Source organism: Macaca nemestrina (genome assembly GCF_043159975.1).
Source record: "Macaca nemestrina isolate mMacNem1 chromosome 10 unlocalized genomic scaffold, mMacNem.hap1 SUPER_10_unloc_2, whole genome shotgun sequence".
Classification (NCBI taxonomy): domain Eukaryota; kingdom Metazoa; phylum Chordata; class Mammalia; order Primates; family Cercopithecidae; genus Macaca; species Macaca nemestrina.
Window position 1 is genome coordinate 50,353 of NW_027257571.1, and position 25,390 is coordinate 75,742.

Here is a 25,390-nt window from a genome sequence, read left to right on the forward strand (position 1 = left end):
CTCACTTAGCAACATGCGTTTAAGATCCGTGTCTTTTCATGGCTTAGTGGTCCAGTTCTTTTTAGTGCTGAATAATATCCCAGTTTCTGACGTAACACAGTTTATCCGTTCACTTACTGAAGCACATCTTGGTTGCTTTCTAGTTTTGGCAATTGTAAATAAAGCTATAAAGCTGCTGTCAACATCTGTGTGCACATTTCCTCGTGGAGGTAAATTTTCAGCTCCTCTGAGTGAACGTCCAGGACTGTGATTGCTCCTGTGGTCGGAGTGCTTAGTTCCATGGAAAACCGCCACACTGCCTCCCACAGCAGCTGCCCCACTTCCCCCAGCGACGAGTGACGGTCTTGACACCCACACATCCACCAGCTCACGGTCGTGTCGGAGTTCCAGTATTGACCAGGCTGGTGGGTGTGCAGTGGCGCCTCGCCCTATGACATAAGACACGGGCCATCTTTCCACGTGTAGATTTGCCATCTGTGTATCTTCTTTGTTGGGGTATCTGTCCAGGTCTTTTCTCCATTTTTAATCAGGTTGTTCATTTTCTTGTTTTGAGAGTTCCTTGCACGGTTTGGATAACAGCCTTTATCAGATGAGTCTTTTACAGATACGTTCTCCTCGTCTGTGGCCTGCCCTCTCATGCTCCTGAGACACTATTTTAAAAAACATTTTAGACAGAAGATGGACCTCCCAGCCCACCGCGGTTCTCATTTTGGCCGTGGTCACCACCCTCCCAGCCCTGGTTCCCACCTTTCCACGATCTGCTCGTCCTAAGGGGGTTTCTCCATACGAAGTTCCTAACATATCTCCAACGATGGCAACATAAAAGCAGGCAGTTTGCAGATAGCAGGGAGCTGATGGAGGCCGGAGCAGAGTGTGAAGGCCAGCGGCTTCATCCTTCGGGGACAGGCAGGCCTCTCAGATGTCCCTCTGGGTCACCTCCCAAATGAAGTACCTGCCTTGGCCATGGGCAGGAAGCAGGACCTGGCCCAGATCTCAGCATATGTGACCTGGCACGGCATTTACAGGTGAGCCTCCGTAACCGGAAACTCTACTCTGGGGAGAACACGTTTTCATTATCAAGGCTTATTAATTAAGAAACCAAAGAGCAATGCCTGGAGCGAGGATACAGGGACTCTGTGTGACCCACACGCTCGTTTCCACCTGGCGCAAAGGACCCTGGAGTGAGGTGCAGTGCCTGCTCTGAGTCACCAGCACCCTCGTCGTTTCTACATGAAGAACCCAGTGAGTCTGTCCCAGGACTTTTTAGCCTAGACTTAAAAATTCACAGCCCAGGAAACCCTAACCATTTTAGGAACCTGAGGGGTGGGCCAAGGGGATCTCACAGTTTGGTGCTGGCTTTGGAGTCAGGAAAGGGTGGTTGGGGCTTCCCGCAAGCACTCCCGGGAGGCCGTGCACTGGCCTGAGGCTGGTTCCACCTCCTGTCCTCGGTTCTCATGCCCAGCAGTGACAGGAGCGCTTCTTCCGGAGCAGTCCCTGGCTCCAGGCCCTAACATCCATGTCCAGGCCCCAACATCCATGTCCAGGCCCCTAGTGGGGCAGCTTCTACCCAGGGAGGCTTGGACTGGAGACAGCCTGGAGCTCTAGGCAATCCTGGCAACCACCTGCTTCCCGAAGTGGCTGCAGACAAACTCCTGCTTCCAAAACCTGGCATGGGCTGTGTGAGGCCTGGAACATGGGAGGCACACTTCGCAGGGTCCCTGATCAGATGCAAAAGCAAGGCTAAGAGCAGGAAAATTATTTAATTATCCTCTTGGTCATCAAATAAAGTCATAGTCACTTAGACCTCTGTGTGACTAGAAGTATACACATTATAGAAGGGTATATAAATGTAAATACATGCATGCTTATTTTCGTTTTATATATCTTACATATATATATCCATACATGCATATATACAAAACATTGATAAACCGTAGTTAAGATTTCAAATCTCAGTCACAAAGATCTCAGAAGCAAATTACTATCCTTAAATTCTAAACAAAGACGTAACATTTTAGATTCTTGTGAACAAAAGGTTCTCTATTAGCATTTTATTTTAAAAACTAAGATTTCTATTTTAAATAATCACTTTCACTGAGAGATTCTATAACTTGCTACACACCTTGATTTCCAACAATAGCTCATTAGTTTAAGAAAAACTGCTCTACGGGACTTTTGTTATTTTAAAGCATAATGATGTCGTTCTCTCTATACCCAAGAATAGAAAGATGCCCGTGCAGATGTTTCCAAAGCAATTCAGATGAGATGGTCTAGACACACAGTTTAAGACCATCACATTTTCAAGAAAAAAAAAAAAAGAATTACATTTTCAAGAAAAAAAAAAGAATCTCATTTTCAAGGGCAGAAGATCAAGACCAAATCCAGGATGTTCTGAAGGGGTCACCTTATATTTAAATTTCATGTATTTGTAACTTGGGTGGAACACGACATCCTTAAAGATAACCAAATAATGTACCACAGCCCTTATACCACAGCAGTATAGTATCTCTTTTGTTTGACATACACTTAATTTTGTCACATCTTCGTTTTATAATTTCAAAATTTCTAAAGCTCCTAAAGCCTCAAATCGAGAGAGAATTTGACTTTGGCAATTCCCAAAGTCACAAGCAGGTTGTATGTCCACAGCTATTTGGCATGTGGTTTCTGATGGAAGCTTCTATGAATGCACATGAAATCCCTCTGGACTGCAAAGACTGACTCAGCGTGTCTCAGAATGAAAATATATACGTTTGTAATGGACAACAGAACAGATCCTAATTACTAAAACAACAGGAAAGTCTACAGCACTTCTCATACAGAACGAATGCAAAGTGTTTGAGGAAAAGTCTTTCCAACTGAAAATATCAGAGCTGATTGGAACAAAGAAGATTCTGAAGATGATCCTCCCTGCTTTATGAGACTTTTAGAATTTTCCTCATCTGCAAGTGAAAATGAACCTCCTGCTTGCCCACTGAGGACAGGGAGAGAACAGGGTAGGATAACAGACCTTCAAACACTTCATAGGGGGAGAAAGGAAGACAGGCCAGTCCCGTACACCCATCGGCACACCCACACCAGCTGTGCAGATAACTGTGATAGCCGGGCATCTCAATGAGACAGCTGGGCACGGGTGATCTGCCAAAAGACAAGATGGCCAAGTTTGGGCGGAATCCCTGGAGGGTGGTCACTCCAGGGCCTCTCAGGTCTGTGCCCAGGAATCTGCATTTCCAAGTAGCCCAGATGAGCTGCTACCCAGAGGCCCTCACCAGTCATGGCTCACACAGGCATCGGAACTCCACACGCCTCCTCCTTCTGCAAGGTCTGGCGTGGATTTTCCTTAATTGCCGACACCGTGCTCCTCTACGCCTACTCTCACCATTGGTCCCGAGTTTACTGAACTTACAAACAGAACAAGAGAAGGGAACTACAAGGGAAAACATCCACCTGAAACAGGACTGACCAGGGCTTGCGTCAGCGGACACAGCAAACACAGCACATATCTGTGCACGGCTCACCACTCACAAAGTCCACAGCAGTGCGGTTTCCACTCAGAACATCCGGGTGTCTGCGGGCATGGAGAAGATGCTGCACAGCTGTTTCTATACTAAATACTTAAAGGTGTGAATTTTATTACATATAGAAAAATGTGTGTTTAGAATACAAATGTGTGCATTTATGTTAAATACATGAAAACACGTAATCCAGGTGTTTCGGTTCATACCACTGTGGAGACTTTTTGGTTTTCATACAACTGCCTAACTGGGGCCCAGAACCAACACTCACCAGCTGTGCCACTGCATCTGTTTTACTGTCAGACCAGCCCTACTCCACCAAAAAAAAAAAAAAAAAAAGCCATGGCACTTATTAAAAAATTAATTTGACAACATTATTAGAGATGACTTGTGGTCCTCTTTGAAGAGATTGCAGCACATGAAGGATTTCAAATACACGTATGTTCTCGGTCTCCTGATCTTAGGACCTGTCCACACTGGTGGCTTTAACGGTGCTTCGTGGAAACCTCCAGAAAGCATGTGTGTCATGTCTAAGAGCAAACTAGAGTTCACACCTCAGCACTGTGTGCCTCTTCTTTCCTCCATCCCACAGGCACTGCCTTCTCCCAGGGAGCTGGTGCTGTGCCTCTGTCCCGCCAGTCTCCGCCAAGTCCCTGGTGCCATTGTGGAGAACCAGCCTCCGTCTGTCCAGGTGTGTTGTGCAGAAAGCAACTCATCCAAATCTGTTTAAGAAACACACATTTGAGATGCCTATAGGCCTCAGAAGGTGGAGGCAGACAGGATAAAGGCAGCTGTCGTAGGGGCTGAAGATCAAGCCTGTCTAGCGACTGATGGACGCTGTCTGCAGTGAGCCACCGCACATTTAGCGAGGCTGTCTGGCTCCTCACCTCCACCAAGCCTCCACCCGTCATGTCTGGCCTCGATTCTCTGACGCCTGCACGGCCTTCACCTGGTTCATAACCCAGCTCACAAAGGCCCCCGTACAAAGGCCCCCGTACCGCAGCAAGGACGGTGGTGGTCGCACCTGCGGCCATTTATCCTCTCTGCATCTAGCTCCTCTCCCTGAGGCAACAGCACCTCTGGAGTCACAGCCTGGCCTCCCAACTCTCCCCCATCCAGGGCTTCTTGGTGTGTTGCTCTGCTTCACACACCTCAGCAAATACTGCTGATTAGCCAGAATCACCCAGAAATCTCTTGATTCTGGCTGCTTTTGTAATTTGTAATATTTGTACTTCTGGTGTGATTTGAGGAACAACAAATTTTAAAATTAGAGATGTGGTTTTTATTCTCTCCTTTCTACTTGCAAACTTGAAAATTCTAGCAGCAGCAAGGGTTTGCTGAAAGTAACTTCCAACGAATAGAACCTATTACAAATGTACTACAGAGTGTCAAATAACCATATAGATGTAAATAGAGATGCAGACACAGATATAAAATCCAACGGTTAAACCAGACTGAGAAATGCTTGCCAGTTTGTAGGACTTCTAAAACTTGACATAAATGTTGGCTAAGGGATATAAGATGTTTTGAGATGAGTGAGATGCTTGGCCTAGAACCACAGGCTCTCTCCTCTTTATAGCAGAAAATCCATAAGAAGGTCAAATCTGAAAGAACCAGGTACCATTGAATGGCATGATCAGCCATCCTTCCCCATCCCTGGGCCAGCTGCGGTGAGTGCAGCCAGTCCTTCACCAACATCCGTCCTCCAGACCATGGCTACACTTTACTCCCAGCTCCCTGTCATTATATAGATTAGGCAAATCATGGCCACTCTCACCCTAAGCCTCACCCCCACAACCCACTCTGCCAGCGTGGCACTCACCCAGTCCCAACCACAGCAAGGACAGCCGTGTCCTTGGGAACGCAAAGCAGGGGTCTGGAAGGAACTTGGATCCCCAAATACCTCATGGAGTAGTCACCAGCCTGGAACTTCCTCCCTGAAGGGCTTGCAAGAGAAAAAACCTCCTTTGTTCCTGAAGCTACAATCCTGCAGAGTCTCCGGTCCCAGCATCCTTACCTACCCTCGTCAGGAGCCGTTCATGCTCATCAAGACATGAGAACAAAACTGCAGTGGCACAGTCACACCCCCCCAGAACGCAGACCACCTGCTGCTCACATTCATCGTATTAACACCAAAAAGCCACCGCGGTGGATATCCTGGATGTGGAAACTCTGCGGCCTTTTGCAGGAGATGCGCTTTGTGCGTTTATCGCACGACCATCTTGGTATCAGGAGGGGCTGCGCAGATGGCAGCTGTGCACGTCACAGGGAGTCTTACGCACTGGACTCTCGGCCAGCTCCCAGCATCAGCGCCCACAGGGTCCTCTCCTCCGGGAGGCACGAGCTTGAACGCCAGAGTGTCCTGTGGATCCACACAACTGCGCTGTGTGCCCCAGGAGCTTAGAAACTACCACTGCGTCCACAGGTGACGCCGGGGGCAGAAGCCAACCTCAAGCAGTCACGGTCCTCTGTGGGGCTGGCGTCCAGGCAGGAAGGCGGCTCAGCAGCTCTCCTCTCACTGTGGAACTTCCTAGGTCTCCACATGAACAGAACCTAAGCAACAAACAACAGGAACGAGAACACGACCAGCAGCTTCTAAGATGGGCAAGCTGGGCTGATCATGAGACACCTGACGGGGACGGTGCCAGAGCCCCTGCCAGTGACCCGTGAGGACAGCGCTGCCGACATCTCCCTAAAACCAGCCCAAGTCGAGTTAGACTCGAGGCTTCCCAGGAGTGGGCAGATCCATTCAATCTCCACAGTCTGAACCTTCTAGGCCATCTCATGGCCCTCATCTCAACAGATGGGAACCAGGACACTGCACCATAGACCCTGCCCCAAGCCCCCGTTCCTTCCTCTATACCACACACCAGTACAGAGAACACTTAGGGACTGGCCATTCATGTAAAATACCACTTAACTCAAACTTCTGATTTAGAAAATCTAATTCCTACTCACAGAGCTGAAAGTGTTCTGTGCTGGGAGGCGGCAGCTGTAATTAAGCATGAGAGAAGAAGGAGGGATCAGAGTGGTGCCAAGTACTAAATATTCATCTAAATCTATTCACCACACCTACATGCTCCTCTCATCTGCTTCATTTTCTTTCCTTAAAAGACACCATAATTAGGTGTCAAAATAGACAACCTGTTTTACTGATACTTAACTATAAAGGAGGGAGCTACGTATCCAAAAGAGATATGGGAAAACAGAAAATATCCACAAGCGATCGGGTGGGAGGGCAGCTGGAGCAGCACCTGGCTCTGTTGCGTTGTGAGCCAGCTACGTGGGCTGGACAGCTCATTTAGTCACTGAAATTACATCATCTAAGATTTTTGTTTCAGTTACTTTGATAAATTCTCCCTCCTGCTATGGAGAGTAAGGGTTTAGCTTGCTTTCCTTTTATGTTTTGAGTCGGAGTCTCGCTCTGTCACCCAGGCCAGAGTGCAGTATTACAGTCATGACTCATCGTGGCCTTGACCTTCTGGCTGAAGCAATCCTCCCGCCTCAGCCTTCCAAGTAGCTGGGACCCACAAGCGAGTTTCATTTCTTTGCTAACCAATTCCTTTTCACCACCGTGCGGCGAGCCCATCAGGACCATCTGCCTGGATGTCCACCTTGCTGACCGGCTGTGTGGTCTCTAAGGAGGATGCACCCTGGTTGCCCAGGCTCTGCATGCAATGCTGAGTCTCCACGTCTGCCGTCGTCTAAGGGATTGACAGACCGGAGCATCCCCACGTGCCACCGTAAGCCAGGCTTTATTCCACAGGGTGACTCTGCTTCCCATGACGAGATGCAGCACGTGAGCACAGATCAAAGGGTGTGAGCAATAACACATTTCCCAGATACTAAGCAGAGGACCAAGGCTTTAGTTCCTTACTTATTTGCCATAGGCTTGATTCAAAACAGCTTTCTGGGATCCTGGGGACAAACGTCTCTAACTAGTGAGAATTCTGGGTTCAGTAACGGAAGACTCAACTAATGCCCACTTTGTAACTGCTGTTTCCATCAGAACTTGAGGCCGAAGAAAGGGAAAAATAAAAGGGGGACCAAGGTCCTGACACCCCAGTTTGTACAAGGCCAACCAGCCTGCTTGAGGGGTGAAAGGAGCAGTGTTTTTAAATTGCCGACTTTTAAAAACATGGCTGTAGGCTGGGCGCAGTGGCTCACGACCGTAAGCCCAGCACTTTGGGAGGCTGAGATGGGAGGATTGCTTGAGACCAGTTCAAGACTAGCCTGGGCAACACAAGACCCTATCACTTTAAAAAGTAAAAAAAGTCTTTTATTAAAATAGTAATAAAAAGGTTAATACAATAAATTACTATGTCAACATGGCACCCCCTGCTGTCAGACGAGGTGGATTCTCTGTGGCTACAATGAGGCCCAGAGAAAAATGTAATCGGCATCACAGAGAGGAAGGTCAGCCTCGAAGCCCCACGACACTAACTCCTTTGCAGTTTGTTAACCAGCCTGAAGTCTCCTCCGCCATCAGACAGAAGCCTGGTTTAGAGGAATGCTGCCCACGGGACCTGGGTGGACTTCCGACGCCAGCCAACCAGACAGCCCCAACTGGAGAGAATGGCCTCGTGAGTGTCCTTTCCCGCCAGAAACCGCAGACTCTGAGCCAGTCCTGGCTGTGATTGAGGCTGCGCATAAACGTCTGTGCCCAACAACTCACCTTTGTACATGACACGCTGAGTCCGCCTCATTTCAATTGTTACACTAGCCCCAAGGCGAACATGGATGTTACAGGTTAACTCACTGCGCATGTGCTAGACTTTCCCTGTAAGTGTTCAGACATTCCACGAACCGGATGAAGAAACCCCACTTTCCCTGTAAACGTTCAGACATTCCATGAGCCCGATGAACACACACAGCAAACAAAAACCGGAAGGTTTAACGCCGCGGCCTCCCCCCTTCCTGAAGGATGTGTGCTTACAGCTCCCCCGAGACCACATTTCCCAAAGCACAGACTTACTCTGAGAACAAAACCTCCTTTTTCCCTTCCTCTGTACATTTCATAGGTCATATTAGCAACTATTGCTCCAAATGCAAAGAAATCGGGTATCATCCGTGCTGGTCACCCAGTTCCTACCACCAAAGCTTCAGGGCCCCCCAGTCTGACGGAAGCTTCTGTCACCCTAAAGCCAACTCTGGAGATGAAGGCCGAGCTGGGGAAAGGCTGCGTCACCCACAAATCCACACCCCGGGGCCCTCTGCAGCTGTGTGTAAGGAATTCTTGGCCTGTCCTGGGGTTTGGGGAAATCAGGATGCAAGCAGATACTGTACGCTCTGCCATTGGACCATGAAGTCCGCAGGACCTCAGAGGAACACAGACAAATGGCTGCACGAGTCCCACAGGCCGCACCTCGATGGGCACCCGTGTCAAGAACACAGACACGCCAGGAGAGGCAGCCGATGAAGGCAACGCTTGCAACCCCAGCACGCGGCAGTGTCCGAGTGTGGGGGTCTCTGGCCAGGCTCCACCACAACTGCCATATTCTGTGACAAAATTTTAAAAATAGGTTTTAGCTATTTACAACTCTAACTTGTTTTACAGATAAACAGAACACAGGGTTCCAACAGGCTCCAAAATACTTTGCCTAGAACCAAGTCTAGAATGCAGATGGCTGCTGCTCCGAGTGTGATGAGTCCCCTGTAGTGCCATAAGTCCTAGATCTAGGTGAGTAAGTGCTCTTCCTAAACCAGAAGGCACCCTCTGTCCCCAGACCAGTCCATCAGCCCTGGCAGAAGCTTCTAGAGTAAGAGCCTGTGGATTTGTATTGGATGGATGTAAACCAGGCAAAGTCACCGGGGCTCATCCTGGAAGCCCATCCATTTACCCTCTCATGCCCTGAAGATCCTTGCCCCCAGATCCACACCCTCAGTCACGCTGAACCACAAGAACTGGCTTCTAGGCCTTAAGCCACTCCCACTCTCCCCTGGACAGACCGTTCTCAAACCATGAGGCCCAGAGTAGCCTTAACAGGTGGTCCCAGCAGACCTGGCCGCTGCATTTTCTTACTGGCAAATGAGTCTACAGTTACCCAAGTACAGCAACCAAACGGGATGTTTTTCCACTTAAAAGGTCTCATTTTTGTCCATTTAGAATTGATACTTTGTGTATGTGTGTATGGGGATGTGTGTGGGGGATGTGTGTGGGGGGACGTGTGTGTGGGGGGACGTGTGTGTGGGGGGACGTGTGTGTGGGGGGACGTGTGTGTGGGGGGACGTGTGTGTGGGGGGACGTGTGTGTGGGGGGACGTGTGTGTGGGGGGACGTGTGTGTGGGGGGACGTGTGTGTGGGGGGACGTGTGTGTGGGGGGACGTGTGTGTGGGGGGACGTGTGTGTGGGGGGACGTGTGTGTGGGGGGACGTGTGTGTGGGGGGACGTGTGTGTGTGTGTGTGGTGGCAGGGGTTCTCGTTCTGTCACTCAGGCACAGTGCACCGTAAGTACAGTGGTGCTATCACGATTCACTGCAGCCTCAACCTCCTGAGTGGCTGGGACCACAGGTGCACACCACCACTATTTAATTTTTTGTAGTGTCAGGGTCTTGCTATGTTGCCCAGGCTGGTCTCAAACTCCTGGGCTCAAAACTGAATTTGCTCACCTCAACCTCTCAAGGTGCTGGGATTAAAGGTGTGAGCCACTATGCCCAGCCTAGGATTGATATTTCTTAAACTATTACTGAGTTTAACACATGAATTCCACTGACATAGATACCAGCACACTCTCACAGCTCAAAGGTTTTTCTGAATCTCGATTCTGTCCATTCAAGATCAACACCTAAAGAAAGGGCCAGAACTGACCCTCCCCCCTCAATGAAGCCTAAGGGCAAATGCAGCAGCATCTCAGGGTATGAGGAGACAAAGTAAGAAGGGTGGAAAATACACATTGAAATTCTGGTGTTAGAATCATAATCAACACTTTAAGAGACAATCTGCTTTCCAAAACATGTCACTGCTGGATTAACCTCAAAGTCACCAGATTCCACAGGCAGGCGCTCAGAGAGGCACAGCTTTCTAAGGCCACCCACGCCGGCAGCCTAACAGCCTCGGGGCAAATAGACAAAGGCTTGTTTCTCTCAAGGAAGAAGGTGCTCAAGTCCTTCCAAATAGTTTCTTCTTCTAAATCAGTTAGAACGCCTCCTACAACACTGTTTAGAGTGCCAGTGTGTTCAGAAGTGTGAAGTGAAAATACATCTCAGGACCCCGAAATCACTAAGCTAAAGTGAAGTCAAGGTGGGAAACGGCTTAGGGCAAACCTGCCTCCCATGCTCCTAACAGAGACTAGAGGAAAAAAAAAAAAAAAAAGCCACGTACTTCCCTCACAACCGTTGGTCCACAAGGAAATTCCTCAGGGACAGAGGGTAGAACTCAAAGCCACCATCTGCACACGGAGATAAATGTGGATCTTACTGCTTTCTCTGGAAAGGCTCACCAGAAATGCATCTGTCTCTGATCTACCTGTGACCTGGAAACCCCTCCCCGCTTCGAGTCATCCCTCCTTCCTGGACCAAACCAACGAACATCTCATATATTGATGTCTCACATGTCCCTAAAAAGTGTAAGGCCAAGTTGTGCCCCACACACCTTGGGCACATGTCCAGGACCTGAGACTGTCACGGCGCATCCTCAGCCCCTCCTAAGGCTGGTGTCCCGGGTGTGTCCTCAACCCCTCCTGACGCTGTGTCTTTAACCTTGGGAAAATGAACTTTCTGAATGGGCCGAGAACTATCTCAGATGCTTCTGGTTTACAGGAAGCATTCTCTCCTGCGGGTATAATGCAATCATGTGGAATCACAAAATGCCACTTTAGTAAAGGCCGAAGGAATTAGGGTTTGATGTACTTTAAAAAAAAAAAAAAAAAAAAAAAAAAGGAACGTTCTATTTATCAATGGACCATGAAGCCCACACCCCCTTCTGCAGTGATGTCAACTGGGACGAGGGGCCCCTCCTGGGGATGCAGCAAAGGCTACCCTCTGACCCCACTCCCCAGAGCCCCGGCTTCCTGCTGCTCAGGGAGCAGCAACCACAGCTTCATGGGGCTCAGGCCGCCAAACCCAACTCCCATCCATGCTGGAGAATCACCCCAGGGACTAGCGAAATGGCAAGTGCAACTCTCACCTCATCCCCTTAAAGGAGAAAAGGCACCTTCCCACTCCTCTTCCTGCTGGTGGGAACAGGAACAGGGGCAGGAGCTGGAGGGGCAGGAGTCGGGCAGCAGGAGGGAAGCAGCCTGGGTCCCTGCTAGTCCCAGGTGGCAAATGCCAATCAGCCCTGACCTTCGCTTTGCAGAGAAGAAATCCTTCTCTTCTGGCAGGTCCCTGTTAGAAGTTTGCGCCCATTCCTTTAAAAAAAAATCTCAGATACAACATGGGTGTTTTGCTAACAATATTTCAATTGCCTGGGGGCCTTGGGTTGAGTGACGCCAAAACAGGAACCTGAACCCTGTTATTCAGGAAACCACCTTCCAGCCCCATCTACCCTCCCAGGCTGTCACCTTATGGTATTTGTCTGCTGGATGATTATTTTTAACAATAACTGCTCTTAAGAGCGAGGTGTACAGAACAGACAAGAAGTCAGCTCAGGTTGAGGGGAAGCAGGAACAGACCCCTCTCCCTGCAGGACAGTGAAGGGACCTTCAGCACCTGGGTTTGCAAGATGCTGGATCTCTGAGAGCATCGCTCACAGTTCAAGTACAGCCAGACCCTCCTCTGCCACAGCCTGTTCAGGAGAAGGCAGCACCTACCCTAGAGACCCACAGCCCTGTGTGGGGTTCAGCTGGAGCTGAACTTTCCTCCCTTGGTAAGAGCCAGAGCCAGAGCCAGAGCCAGGGCCAGGGGTGAGGAGAGGAGGGAAGCAGCAGGTGTGAGGGGCACTGTGGCAACTCCACACCACGCTAACTCTCATCTGACGTGCTCCAGCCAAAGCCACGCTTCTCGGAGGGCATTTCCCTTCACATGTCCAGAAATCATCAACATCTAGTCTCCCCACAGAACAGATTCTTCCCCAGGAGGCAGGGGCTTGGCTGTAACATGTGGTAATGAGGGGCGCGCCTTCGTGCCCATTCCATAGTGTTTCCTGTTACCTATTTTACTTTAAAGCTAAAAATGATCCCCGTTTACACTCTGTAGTGACACAGACAGCAAAACACACGAGATTCAGTGTGATCCCACACCCGTCACTGCTGACCTCAAGATCTTTATTTGTTCATTTTGCTTCTAGAGTTTGTACTCTATCCCCGAGTTCCAGGCCTGTGGATTCAACCAAACATAGACCAAGAATACTTTTTTAAGGTGTCTGTACTAAGCATTCAGACTATTATTCATTAAGCAATATCGTTTAACTACTACTCACATGGCATGTCCATGGTATAGGTGTTACGAGCAACCCTGACATGACTGAAAGTCTGCGGGAGGATGTGTGTATGTCATATGTAAACACGATGCCTTTTATACCAGGGACCTGAGCGCCCACAGACCTTGGTGTCCATAGGCAGTCCTGCAGCCCACCCCCGTGGGCACTGTGGAATGGCTATAATAGAAAACAGAGATTTTAAACAGTTATGTACCAAATCTAATCTTTTGTTAAGAAATTCCTGTGTATCACGTGTATTATTTGCAAGTCCTTCCTGGCCCAGAGACTTGACATGTTCTTATCATCTTTTCTTCCACTGATCTAACGAGTCATTCCAGTAAGTTTATTGAACACGAATCAATTTTACAATTAAATTCTTATGGGAATCACACTCATACTCTAAGCTGCTTTGGTTTTTAAAGTGAAATAACCAATAGTTTTGAAAACCAGCTATATCATAGAATAACAGGATAAAGCAACCCCATGACATGCAGAAACATGGGGTTTCAAAGCTAACCAGTATAAAACACGTTACAATCCCCTAAATTGAAAACGTTTTACACCACAACAAATATTCCAGAAAAAAACAAGATGTTCAAAAAAGACTTATGTAGAAAACCACTTTCCCCCTTCATTTTTCACACGGTTTCCAGAAGCTTGTGTTTGGCAATAACCATGAACCAGAAGTAGCGTCCGCTGCAACTGCTGCTACTGCAACACAGAATATTAAAGAGAAAAAAAAAAGGACACAGTATATTTCCTATTGATGAGAACAGGTAGAGTGTTATAAGAATGAGTGTGTTCTAAAGTCAACAATGTTCCATTTCTAGGTCTCTTGCAGACACTAGACGGCAACCACCAAAGCTTATGTACTTGGCAACGTTGGAGGAGACCAAGTTCAGAGCTGTCACAATACAGCACCATCCTCACACGATTATCTCAGGAGGGTTTGAGGGCAAGTGCCCCCATCACAGCGGGAAAGCTGCCCAGCCCAGCACTTCCTGAGATCACAGACCTTCGCCTTCCCACGTCTTCAATAGCTCCTTTACACTGGGAACCAGAGAGCAAAACCTAAAACACTTCCTCAAATCTCAAGAGTTTTGAGAGCTCTTCTCCTCGCCCCTTCTCTTACTGAAAAAGCCTCTTTTGCAAGCAATCTGTGGTGCTCACCAGAGCTGCAGCAGGAGGAGAGCTAGTGTTCGGTAGACCGAGTTTCAAGCATGGGGAGACCAGGAAGCTCTGGAGATGGATGGTGGTGATCGCGGCATGACAGTGTGAACACACTTAATGCCCCCAAACCATACACTTAAAAATGGTTCACGTGCTATATAACTTTACCACAATCAAAAGACTGAGAAAAGTCATCTGTAATTACTGTCTCCACTATCTTGCATCCTGTAAGATGCATTTGCTTTTGGAAATCCTCAGAGCAATCATGAAAGATTAATACCCTGTCGTCTCTGAAACACAGGCAAAGTCAAGGCTTTTGATTATAGGAAAGTAGCTGGAGAGCACAGCGTCCGTTAGACACGGCATCCGTGGTAGGACAAACACATGGTAGGAAGGTGGTGGTCATGCTACACGCAGATGGGAAGGCTGTGGGGAGCCACAACACCCGATGCTTGGGAGGCACCTGGGCAGGAGCTGAGAATGTGCCAAACACGTTCGATCACGCAACTTTCATGGACCCTGAGTCCAGCCACGGCCGCTGACATCCACTGTGCCCGGGGTGTCCTCTACCACAGAGATACGCACCCCGTGGAGGATAGTGCACAGATTAAATGCCAAAGCACAGAAATGCTCAGGTCCACCTTCTCAGATAGAAGGAAAAACACATTTCCCAGACCACAGCAGCATGACTCTCCACCTAAATGTACCCCCGTCCCATTTATTCTCGAACCCGTCTCTTCCGGACCCCACAGCATGACTCTCCACCTGACTGTACACTGTCCCGTGCATCCCCGCACCTCTGTCTCGGCCCTCACTCACTCCCTCGTTGGATCAGGCACCAACAGTCCACTGTGTGCCTGGTGCACTGAGCCTTGTCAAGAACCTCTGGGCCGTGTAACAGGACACGCACCTGGAAACTCCCAGTGCACACGTTGGCCTCCTGCAGGACACTTGGCTCTTCTATCTGCGGGAGCCGGCACCCACCCCTGACTGAGCTCTCTGCAACCTCCACCTCCCAAGATTCAAGCAATTCTCCTGCCTCAGCCTCCTGAATAGCTGGGATTACAGGTGCACGCCACCACACCCAGCTAGCTTTTATATTTTTAGTAGAGATGAGGTTTCACCATGTTGGTCAGGCTGCTCTCCAGCTCCTGGGTCTTGTAATCTACCCGCCTCGGCCTCCCAAAGACAGGCACCTGTTTTAACAGCCACTCCTGTTCCCAGCCACAACACGACTGAAAGTTGGCAGAGGATTAACTGAGTTGTTGATTCTCTTAATCAGAAAAGACTTCCTAAATCTGAATATTTCTGCCAAACAAACATTCTCTCCTCTGCTTACAAGCTGTGAGCATGATATAGAGAAGTTTCATTTTGTTTTTCTGTGACAGAGTCTTGCTGTCATCCAGGCTGGAATGCAGTGGTGTGATCTCTGCTCACTACAGCCTCCACCTCCCAGGTTCAAGGGATCCTCCCCTGCCTCAGCCTCCAGAGTAGCTGGGACTATAGGTGGGTACCACCTCACCCGGCTAATTTTTAGTTGAGACAGGGTCTTACCATGTTGGCCAAGATGGTCTCCAACTCCTGACCTCAGGTGATCCGCCTGCCCCGGCCTCCTAAAGCGCTGGGATTACAGGCATGAGCCACCACACCTGGCTGAGAAGTGTTTGACAGAGGCTGAGGGGAGGCTCCTGTCCCACCCTGGGACATCCACGTCCCACCCAGCTTCCCACCCCGACTACAACACTCAAAGCGTCACAGCAAGGGCAGCTGCATCCCCGCGGTTCTCTGCACTAACGTCACAGCTGTGTGAGCTGCCACAGCCCTGGAGCTGCCACTCAGCCTTATCATGCTGGCACAAGCACAGCAGAAACTACTGAGCTCCAAGAGGGAGGAGTGGGGGCCCAGGGGAGTGAACCAGGAGGCAGGGGTGGCGGCGCAGGGGAGTGAACCAGGAGGGAGGAGTACAGTCCAGGGGAGTGAACCAGGAGGGGGGAGTGCAGTCCAGGGGAGGAGGGAGGAGTACATTCCAGGGGTGTGAACCAGGAGGGAGGAGTGTGGTCCAGGGGAGTGAACCTGGAGGCTCTAAGGGTAGCAAGTTCACACACCTCAAATAACTCTCACATCCATCCGTGTGCAGGGAAGAGACGGAAGCCATGCAGGACCTGCAGCACTTTCTCATCGCAAATGAGAAGTGAGGATACCTATTCATGCATGAAATCAGAGCTAAAGTTCTACCGTGGTGGGGAGACGCTGTTCAACAAGTTTCATAGACCCAAATGGGAACAAAAAGAAACCAATCATACAAGATCAGTGGATGGAAAGGGATCAGAAATTTAAGCCTGTAACAAACTTTCAGAAAAAACCTCACTTGATCTGCAAGATGGCTGCGGCTCTGCCTGATCATTTCTGAAAATGTCTAACCCTCGATAAGCCATCTCAGAACCGATAAAGAGGAGTAACAAAATCAAAACGCCAAGGCACCCTCCGTATTTTAGATGACCTGCAACAGTACGGAAATGAGCAGCGGTGCCAGAACTTTCAAGTTTGTTTGAAGCAAATTCCAGCATGAGGGCAGCATCTTTCTAGCTGAACCAATGAGGTGGGCTCCTACTCACTTCATTGAGCAGGGAGATCAGCTTTCAGGTAAGGTGCTGTCAAGGGTCTGCAAACCATGATCCCCGAACCAGCCTTGGCCAGGGAACCACAAGTGGTTTTTACACTTTGAAGTTTTAACAAAAGAAAAATATGCAGAGAATTCTGTGACCCACAAAGCATAACACGTTGCCTACCTTGCCCATTACAACAGCTTCTAAAGCTTTGTTGTCAGTTACAAAGTGTTTCTATAAAATAATGTCACTGATTCTCAAGCATGCCAAGAAAAGTCACACTTCAGAACAACCCTCAATGGAGATGCACCATCCTGTGTTTCAGTTTTGTAAAAGCCCAAATAAGGAATGTAATTCTGTGAGAAAATAAACTAGCTCAAAGTCAAACACAAAATAACAAACCAAAGCATGTTTTGGCCTCTCAAAGTGATCAGTGAAATTGGGAAGAACATTCACATAAATCATACTTCAAAAAAAAAAAAAAAGGCAAAAACAAAACAAATTCCACTTCACCATTATTCCTTAAATTTATTTAACTACTGCTGCAAAATAAAGTGGAGAGACTTCTTACTGCAGGGTAATAATCGGCCATCATCACCATGAAACAGACCACTCTACAGACTCAGGCCCTCCTGCCCACAAAGGCAAGGGGAGGGAGGAGAAACGATGGTCAGAAAGAAAGGGACAGGGCAACCATGACCTAGTCAACAATTGTACCCTCCCACCTTTCTTCTGGACTTAAAATTTTGGAGGCATCTGGGTTTACCTTCCTGTGTCCATAAGTCAACAAGTTCTTGAAGCCAGAAATCTACAATACTTCTGGCGGCCAACTCCTCTCGACCTTCCCCCAAGTTTTAGGGTCCCATCAGCTCACCCCTGGATAGTATCAATGGCCTCGGAGCTCCAGTCAACCTTGCACTCTACAGACTGAAATATGCCAAGAGCCACTCGAGGCTGCCACTGCCATGACCAAAGGCTTTCAGAGACAGTCACAAGCACTGCACAAATCCATGTGGCTTCACCAGACACAAAGTGGCTCCAGCATTCCATCCAGCCTGTCACTGCCACCATAGCTGTGAGCCTATGATGTCAGAAAGGGAAGGAAGGCACCATGTAGATCATCTCATTTAAACTTCAGTGTCACAAGGTGGATTTTGTAGTGCCCATTTTATGGATCAGGAAACAGTTTTAAAGAGGCCAAGCACAGGGCCCTACTGACACAGCAGCAAGCCCTGCAGCAGCCTGGGCATGACCCCCACCCCATGCTCCCTGGGTCCTAAAGTCCACTCCTCCCCCGTGGGAGCCTGATCCTGGGTCTGCCTGAATTGCTACCATTCCTAAGACACGACCCACGTGTGCCCACCTCCTCCTTTATCTGTTTCCTGCAGCCTAGAGGCATGTGCTCTTCCATCCAGCCAGACATCACACTTCAGCACCTGCACCTGACACCACTTCAGCCAAAAGCTTTTCTCAAACCTCCCCCCACACCTGCTGGTCACACAGATCTGCACCTATCACCTTTCTCACATGAATTCTCACGTATTCCTGTGTAGCACCATCCAACTGATTATAGTCTGTTGAGAGAAAGAAGTTCTGTAGGTAAGTCCACATGCTAGTTTGCTCCCAAGCACACTGTCTTGCATGAGGCAACCGATTAACAGCAAATTCATTTCAGCACATTTCCATTGAAGAAACGCAGAGCATAGAGCTCTGGTCATAATTAAAAGGGCATTTCATTTGTCATTGAAATTCCATGTACTGCAGCAACAGCAGCACCCCCTCCTCGCCAGGCTCTGCTCAAGGGACATCATTCTTTCAGTGCATGACTCCCATCAGAGCCCCGGCAGCAAGAGCCCCACAGGCTTCCCAGCGCCTCAGGCTGCATCTCCCACGCTGGGCCGGCAATGGCCTAATGACAGGTCGGGAGTGGTGCCCCCGACAACGACAGGATCGGAAGCTGGCCGACTGCTCTGTAGAATGGAGACATGTTAGTAATCCCTGACATTTCCACTGACAGGCTGCTCAGCTAAACTGGGGAAAATCCACAATAGAAAGAACTCATGGGGACGAGCACTTCTCTCTCCAACCTGACGGCAAATGGTGGCTGTGCAGACGACCTCTTACCTCTTCGGGATAACTGTCAACTGCATCTCAGGTCAGCAACAGCCCCACTGAGCGCCAAAAAATCAGCTCCCCCCGGCACTCACTTCCTAAGGGGCAGCCTTCCCGGGCCGCCTCTCCTGGAAGATCAGCTCTGACGCACCCACGAGGGTCAGGAACCGGTTCTGGGGCTCATTTCCCAGGCTCCTGCCCACCGCCCTCTCTTCCTTCTCCTCCATCTCCCTCTTCACTCCCATCCTCCCTCCCGCTTTCGCTTCTCTTCTCTCCTTTCCTCTCCCTCCCTCATTTCCTTTCAGCCCTTACCTTCCTCACTGCACTTCCCCATCCAACTCAGCTGACACATTCTCAGGTCAGTAGAGGGTTTTCTTTCACTCCATGTTTTTATTGCAATGATCATTCTTAATGAACAGAAACCTGTTTCAGACCATGTGGATGCCACCTCATGACCAACTGCTGCCCCATGGCTCCATGTCCACTCAGTGTCCTCACGGTGCAGGTGCCCAGCAGTATGGCTGTGACCAGGGGCAGCAACATGGGAGAGGTATCCCAGCCAAGAGGCCCTGCAAAGCCTCCCCAGCAAACCGGAGCAAGGCCCAGGGCGGTAGGGAGAGCGCCGTGTTCATGATGTAGGCAGTTCGGCTTCTGCAAACTGTCCATCGACTGCAAATTACTTTCTTTCCATGGTTACAAAAGAACCATAAGCATTCTGAAATATGTTCTTGGTTTCATGTTTGTGAAATCTAAGTAACATAATAATAAAAATCACCGAATTCTGCCAGAGGCTCTAGGGGTGTTTTCCTCTCTGAAAGGAGCCCCTTCCAGGACTGGGGATTGAGCGACAGCCTTCAATCACAGTTATCCTGGTGGTAACAGGGAACTCCTCAGCCTGCCGGGAGCTGGGGCCCTCGATAGCCTCACGGCTCCACACGCCAGTGTTCTAAGGATCACACACGTGCACATGGCAAAGCTTGCTGCACACACGTCAGGTGCTAACAAGCCCCAAATGTCTCACTCATACTTGCTAACCACATCTCTTCTCTCAGCCTCCACGGCGTTTCACGCTCTGCCTTTATATAGAGATGAACCGCGCATCCTGAGCGCCACCAAAATTCACCTCCTTCTGGGCAGAGGGTTGCATCTTTCCATCACGGGGGCCTCACTCCAGCTGGTACAGAATTTGCAGAGTGGGCGAGTCTAACGTTGATACTTTCTCAATATTCCCTTCACACCCCTCCAAAAACAAGAGTACTGCCAGCTTCTTACCGAGGTTGTAATGAGAAAAATATTTTTCTCTTGTGAAGAACGTGACTCTGTATGTACACTGTTAGCACCCACACCGTGAACATTCTGCTCTCCCGTGACTGTACTCACAGGTCACAAGGACAAAACTTCTCCATAGTAGCCAAAAAAAAAAAAATTTTTTTTTTACCATGACTCCCACTCATCTGAAAGACACAGATGTGGTTTTTCCTTCATAACAAGATCCAAATGATCCACAAGCCAGGTTTAATAAACACGTTGGTCCAGGTGGGAAAATGACCCCTCAGTCTCACTCCCCTCAAAGACCAGGGCAGCCAGGAAACTGCGCTCTCCAGTCAATGACAGCTGGCAGGATTCCCTAAATAAGCAGCTGGAAAATTCCCATCTCGCAGAGGGCGCCTTTCAAGACTCAAAATGTCCCCACACTCCCTGAATGTCCTACCAAGAACAGGGCTACCCAACTGAGGACTGAGGCAGTAAACAAACATGTTTTCGGCTAGGTGCGGCGGCTCACACTTGTAATCCTAGCACTTTGGGAGGATGAGGCAGGCGGATCACAAGGTCAGGCAATCGAGACCATCCTGGCTAACACGGTGAAACACTCGTGTCTACTAAAAATACAAAAAATTAGCCAGGCATGGTGGCGGGCACCTGTAGTCCCAGCTACTCGGGAGCCTGAGGCAGGAGAATGGCGTGAAGCCGGGAGGCGGAGTTTGCAGTGAGCTGAGATCATGCCACTGCACTCCAGCCTGGGCAACAGGGCAAGACTCCGTCTCAAAACAAAGTAAAATTTAACAAGTTTTCAGCAAATAGCATCATCGACCCACAAATGAGAGGTACCGTTTTCATTTTAGGAGGGAAACACTACAAAGCATATACATTTTAGCCCATAAGTGAATTCTTTGGGTGTTCCTGGGTCTGCTGTCAAATGCAGCACATCACCTCAAAAGGCAAAGTTCTGTAAGTCACATTCAAGGTGGGGAAAAATCATTCTAAGTTTTAGCAATTCAGTAAGAACCTGATCAAGAGAAACCTACTTGTTCCAGACTCTAAGCAGCAATATATTGCTACAATGTAATGAAAACAAAGAGATGATTTAGAAAATTTCAATGCTAATAAAAGACAAAAATGTAATTGGATTTATTCTACTCTAGACAGAGAGCAGCCGAGCAGTTCCACCCATAAGTTATTATTGTTGCTGTTTTTCAGACAGGATCGCAACTCTGTCAACAAGGCTTGACAGCAGGGGGGTGATCTCCACTCACTGCAAGGTCCACGTCCCAGGCTCAAGTGATTCTCTTCAGCCTCTGGAGTAGCTGGAACTACAGGTGTGCAGCCATCACATTGAGCTAATTTGTGTGTTTTCAGTAGAGATGGGATTTCACCAGGTTGCCCAGGCTGGTTTCCTGGGTCTCAAGCTCCCGGGCTCAAACAATCAGCCTGCCTTGGCCTCCCAAAGCACTGGGATTACAGGCGTGAGCCATCACGCCCCGCCTTTTTTTTTTTTTTCTTTTCTTTTCTTTTTAAGTGATTAATGTGCTTCAGAGTCTTGTAGACATTTAGAAAAAAAAAAAAAAGAACAACAAGCAAATTCTGTAAGGGAAAGAAACCATTAACACGTTTTACACATCTCAAAACTGAAATGCTAAGAATAAAATGTATTTTTATTCGCAGAAGCAGCATTCTTAAAGTTCTGTAAAAGTGATACCATGAACACCACCACATCACAGACGAGCATGGCAGGACTGCTCAGGTTCCGAACACATTCTCCTGCCAACTTTCCTCAATGGGAACACTTTATTCTGTCTTTTATTCAAATTAAGTATCTTGCAAGGGAGTTGAAGAAAACTGCATAGCAGATTTTAGAACTTCAATGTTTTCTCAATTTTCGCCACAGTCTGATGCATTTTACTGACTACACGGCCAATAAGTTTAAAGCTTTTTGCATCGATAAAGACAACGCTCCTTTTAGCAATAGGCTTTTTCTTTTCATACAAAGATCTATACCTTAAGCTAGTAAACTGGGCATTTCACAAAGATCTGGCACAATTCCTAGCACAGATTTTAGCAAAATAACACCGTTATCTTTCCACAATTAAATAACCAAGCATAGGAAACTGCACAGTTAAAGTAACGGTTCCATTATTTTATATAAACCCAAGTGATAAAGTAGAGTATGCTTTGGAAAACAGTATTTCCATATGCTAACGATGAAGCAGAAGACAGTTCGTCAGCCTCATATGACATTTGACAACCGAAGTACTCTGGCCCAAGCCCAGCCCGGTTAAATGGAAATGAGGTAAACGTGTGAGTGACTGTGCTGGGGCACTCGGATAGCCACAGTCCGGGAAAGAACAGCTAACATCTTTCTTCTTCATGGGAAAACTGAAACATACTCAAGAGACCTTGATTCTTTAATACAGTCTGCCACAGTACTAACCTTAAGCTCCCATTGATAAAGACTGCGATACCCACAAAGGTGTTATCCAGGCCCTCGAAAATCACGGACATGGTACATACACAATGTTTTCAAACACTCAATGCTGTCAGTATGTTAAATGCGCTGTGATACTGGAGGTCTTGGGCAGGACCAGAAGCGTCACAGCCTGGTTACCTGTCCTGGTGTTCAATGCTTTGTATGTGCAAAGCCTGCTGTTACAATTTACTGGGCCTAATATGATTCAGTTCATCACAGAAGAGAGCTATGACATTTACTTAATTCCACACAGGGATTCTCAGGTTCACCTTCCATGAGTGACTGCTCTGTCCACGAGACAGCGGAGGGAAGACCCAGGAAAGGCCCGGGAGATGCCTGGTGCTCACAAACTGGTATCAGTCTGCTGCTTTTGGCTTAAAGGAAAACAGACATAGAAGGAACTAAAAGGGCTCACTACACCTAATATCACAACGTTCTCAACTTTACCTTAGCCAAAAATAAAAGCGGAAAAGCGAAACTACTCACTCCAGGGCATGATTCCAGTGCTAATCTGAAACATGGAATATTTAGAAGACAAAGCTTATTGTGAGTGCAATTATAATACGCACATAAAACACTGGTTTCACAAAACCCAGTCTTTGTGATTGCTTTTATAAAAAGTAAAATTCTCATGAGGATCGCATACATTAACTGATTTTCAAATGAAGGGACTGGTAAACTTCAGGGCATATGATTTCTGCCACACACGAGGGGAGCAGTGAGAGAGGAGAGCTAGGATCAAGTGTGCTGAAGCTGTCCTAGGACTGACATTCAGTTTCTGCCAAAACAAAAACCCAGGAGTCTGTCAACTTCGATAGCAAGCTCTGCTTGAGAGCGTCAAGATGTTAAAGTTGCAAAGGGGCTTCTCCCGGCTATGGGTACGTGTGATCCTTGCAAAAACATAGCACAGCATCATCAAAAACCAGGAAAGAAGAAAAGCCTTCCAGACATGAAATCCAAGAGCAGAAGGGAGCAGAGTCCAAGCTTGCTCAGCAGAACTGTTCCTGGAGGAGAACGCACAGAGGACGTCACAGGGAGCGCAGGGCAAGCAACAGCGGCTTCCGTCTCACTGCAAGCAGAGCCTGAGCCAGAGGCGCAGTCTCCTCCAACCTGACAAGGAGGCACGAGGAGCCACAGAGAAGTCAATTCAGGGTCCTTTTCAGAAAGGGGCAACAATGAGAAAATCTGGTCTTACCCACACCCCCCCCACCCCACGGTAAGAGCTGAGCTCGTCTGTCACGTTCCCCACCCCTCATGCAGATGCTTTTCCTGCACCAGAGTGCCCGTCTCCATGCTGCTCCTGAGGCCACACCTGTTGTCATCCAGTAGTGACCAGGAATTCACCTTTGTCCGGGACAAGCAAACGCAGAGTTCACACACTCCTGTACGGGTTTGCTGGCTGAGAATCTAACCGCGCTGTCCGATTCCAGATGTGCTGGTACCAAGCAGAAGGTTCGATGTCCGGCATTTATAAACGGTATCAGTGGGTTCTCCTGGGACTCCCAGGCAGCCGCAAGAGGGAGGGAGATGTTGCCCTGTTACCCCGAGCCAAAGTCACGCTGTGAGGCAAACACCACGGGCCACATCACACTCAAGCACTGACTCTTGACAACTGCTTGGTTCGTGTGTTAAGAAGAGTTCGGGGTACAGGCGTCAGACAGGCCTGATCTCAGCCATGGGACAGCAGTGACTGCCCACAAGTCCCGTATCGAAGCCCCGACTTACCCATCTGGCCTTCCTTCAGGAACAATGCCCAACTCACAGTGCTGCCATGAACGCTAAGTCAGCACGTACATACACAACCAAATTCATTTCAATTGTGCATTCTACCCCAATTTAATACAACCAGGCGCTATCATCGAGACTGAATAACCAATATTAGAACAGAAGGTCAGGCCAGGGATGGTGGCTCAGACCTGTAATCCCAGCACTTTGGAAAGCTGAGGTGGGTGGATCTCTTGAGGTCAGGAGTTGGAGACCAGCCTGGCCAACATGGCAAAACTCCACCTCTACTAAAAATAAATTATCCGGGCATGGTGGCACACACCCTGTAACCCCAGCTACTAGGGAGGCTGAGACATAAGAATCGCTTGAACCTGGGAGGTAGAGGTTGCAGTGAACGGAGATCGTACTACTGTGCTCCACCCTTCCAGCCTGGATGACAGAGCAAGATTCTAGCAAAAACGTGAAAGGTCAAGATGAAAACTGATTGCCAAGGTCCACGTTCCATGTACTTAAAATATAAAATTCGTTAGCTGATACTTGATCAAGTTGTTGTTTACTTCATTACAATCTTGTGTATCCTAACAGAGCTCAGAATGTTTATATTTGAGTACACCTCACGTATAACAAAAAAAAAGTGCCGATATTTCATAAGAGAGCAAGTTCCAGAAAGGCTGCATCCTGCCGTAGTTAATCCTTTGACAACGTAAAACTGAGCCATCCTGACATAGCACTGACAGATGGTATAAGAAGAATGACCTGCAATTAAGTCGCTAGATTTAGAGGACACATAAATATAGTTTATCACTAATTCACTAGCGATTAGCAAGATGGTAAAGGAAGAAAAAGTATCAGGACCGTAACTAGGAATAAAGGCAAATATAAACATGAGAAATTAGTCACGTTTAAATCAATACCCTTTCAGTGGGGCCGTAAGAGTGTGCACACCTGTTGTGTATACTTTATCATGCTAAGCTGTCACCAAGCTCTCTATGAAGGAGGTAAGAGCGTACCAAGTCGCAGAGCCTCGTATTCCTATTTAAACCCTAAACAGCCAACACCACACTCAGCACGCAGTGAGAACTCTGAAAGCTCAGGGGAACGCATGATGGGATGAAGGGCCCTAGCCCTGCCATCACCCTGCTGCTCATTAAAAATATAAAAC

General features: G+C 48.4%; 1 long non-coding RNA gene across 4 annotated transcripts in view; it reads right to left on the reverse strand.

Annotated features, from left to right (window-relative positions):
* The window catches only part of LOC139361127 (uncharacterized), a 71,907-nt gene that overhangs the window by 9,256 nt on the left and 37,261 nt on the right, over positions 1-25,390 (reverse strand). Inside the window, exons 2-3 of one of the 4 annotated variants that reach the window (XR_011618666.1) lie at positions 5,335-6,065; positions 6-4,234 (exon numbers count right to left, since the gene is read on the reverse strand). This is a non-coding gene — a long non-coding RNA (uncharacterized lncRNA). Of the gene's footprint in view, positions 1-5; positions 4,235-5,334; positions 7,164-25,390 lie in introns of those variants that run through there. The other 3 variants (XR_011618667.1, XR_011618665.1, XR_011618668.1) reach the window with 3 other exon arrangements.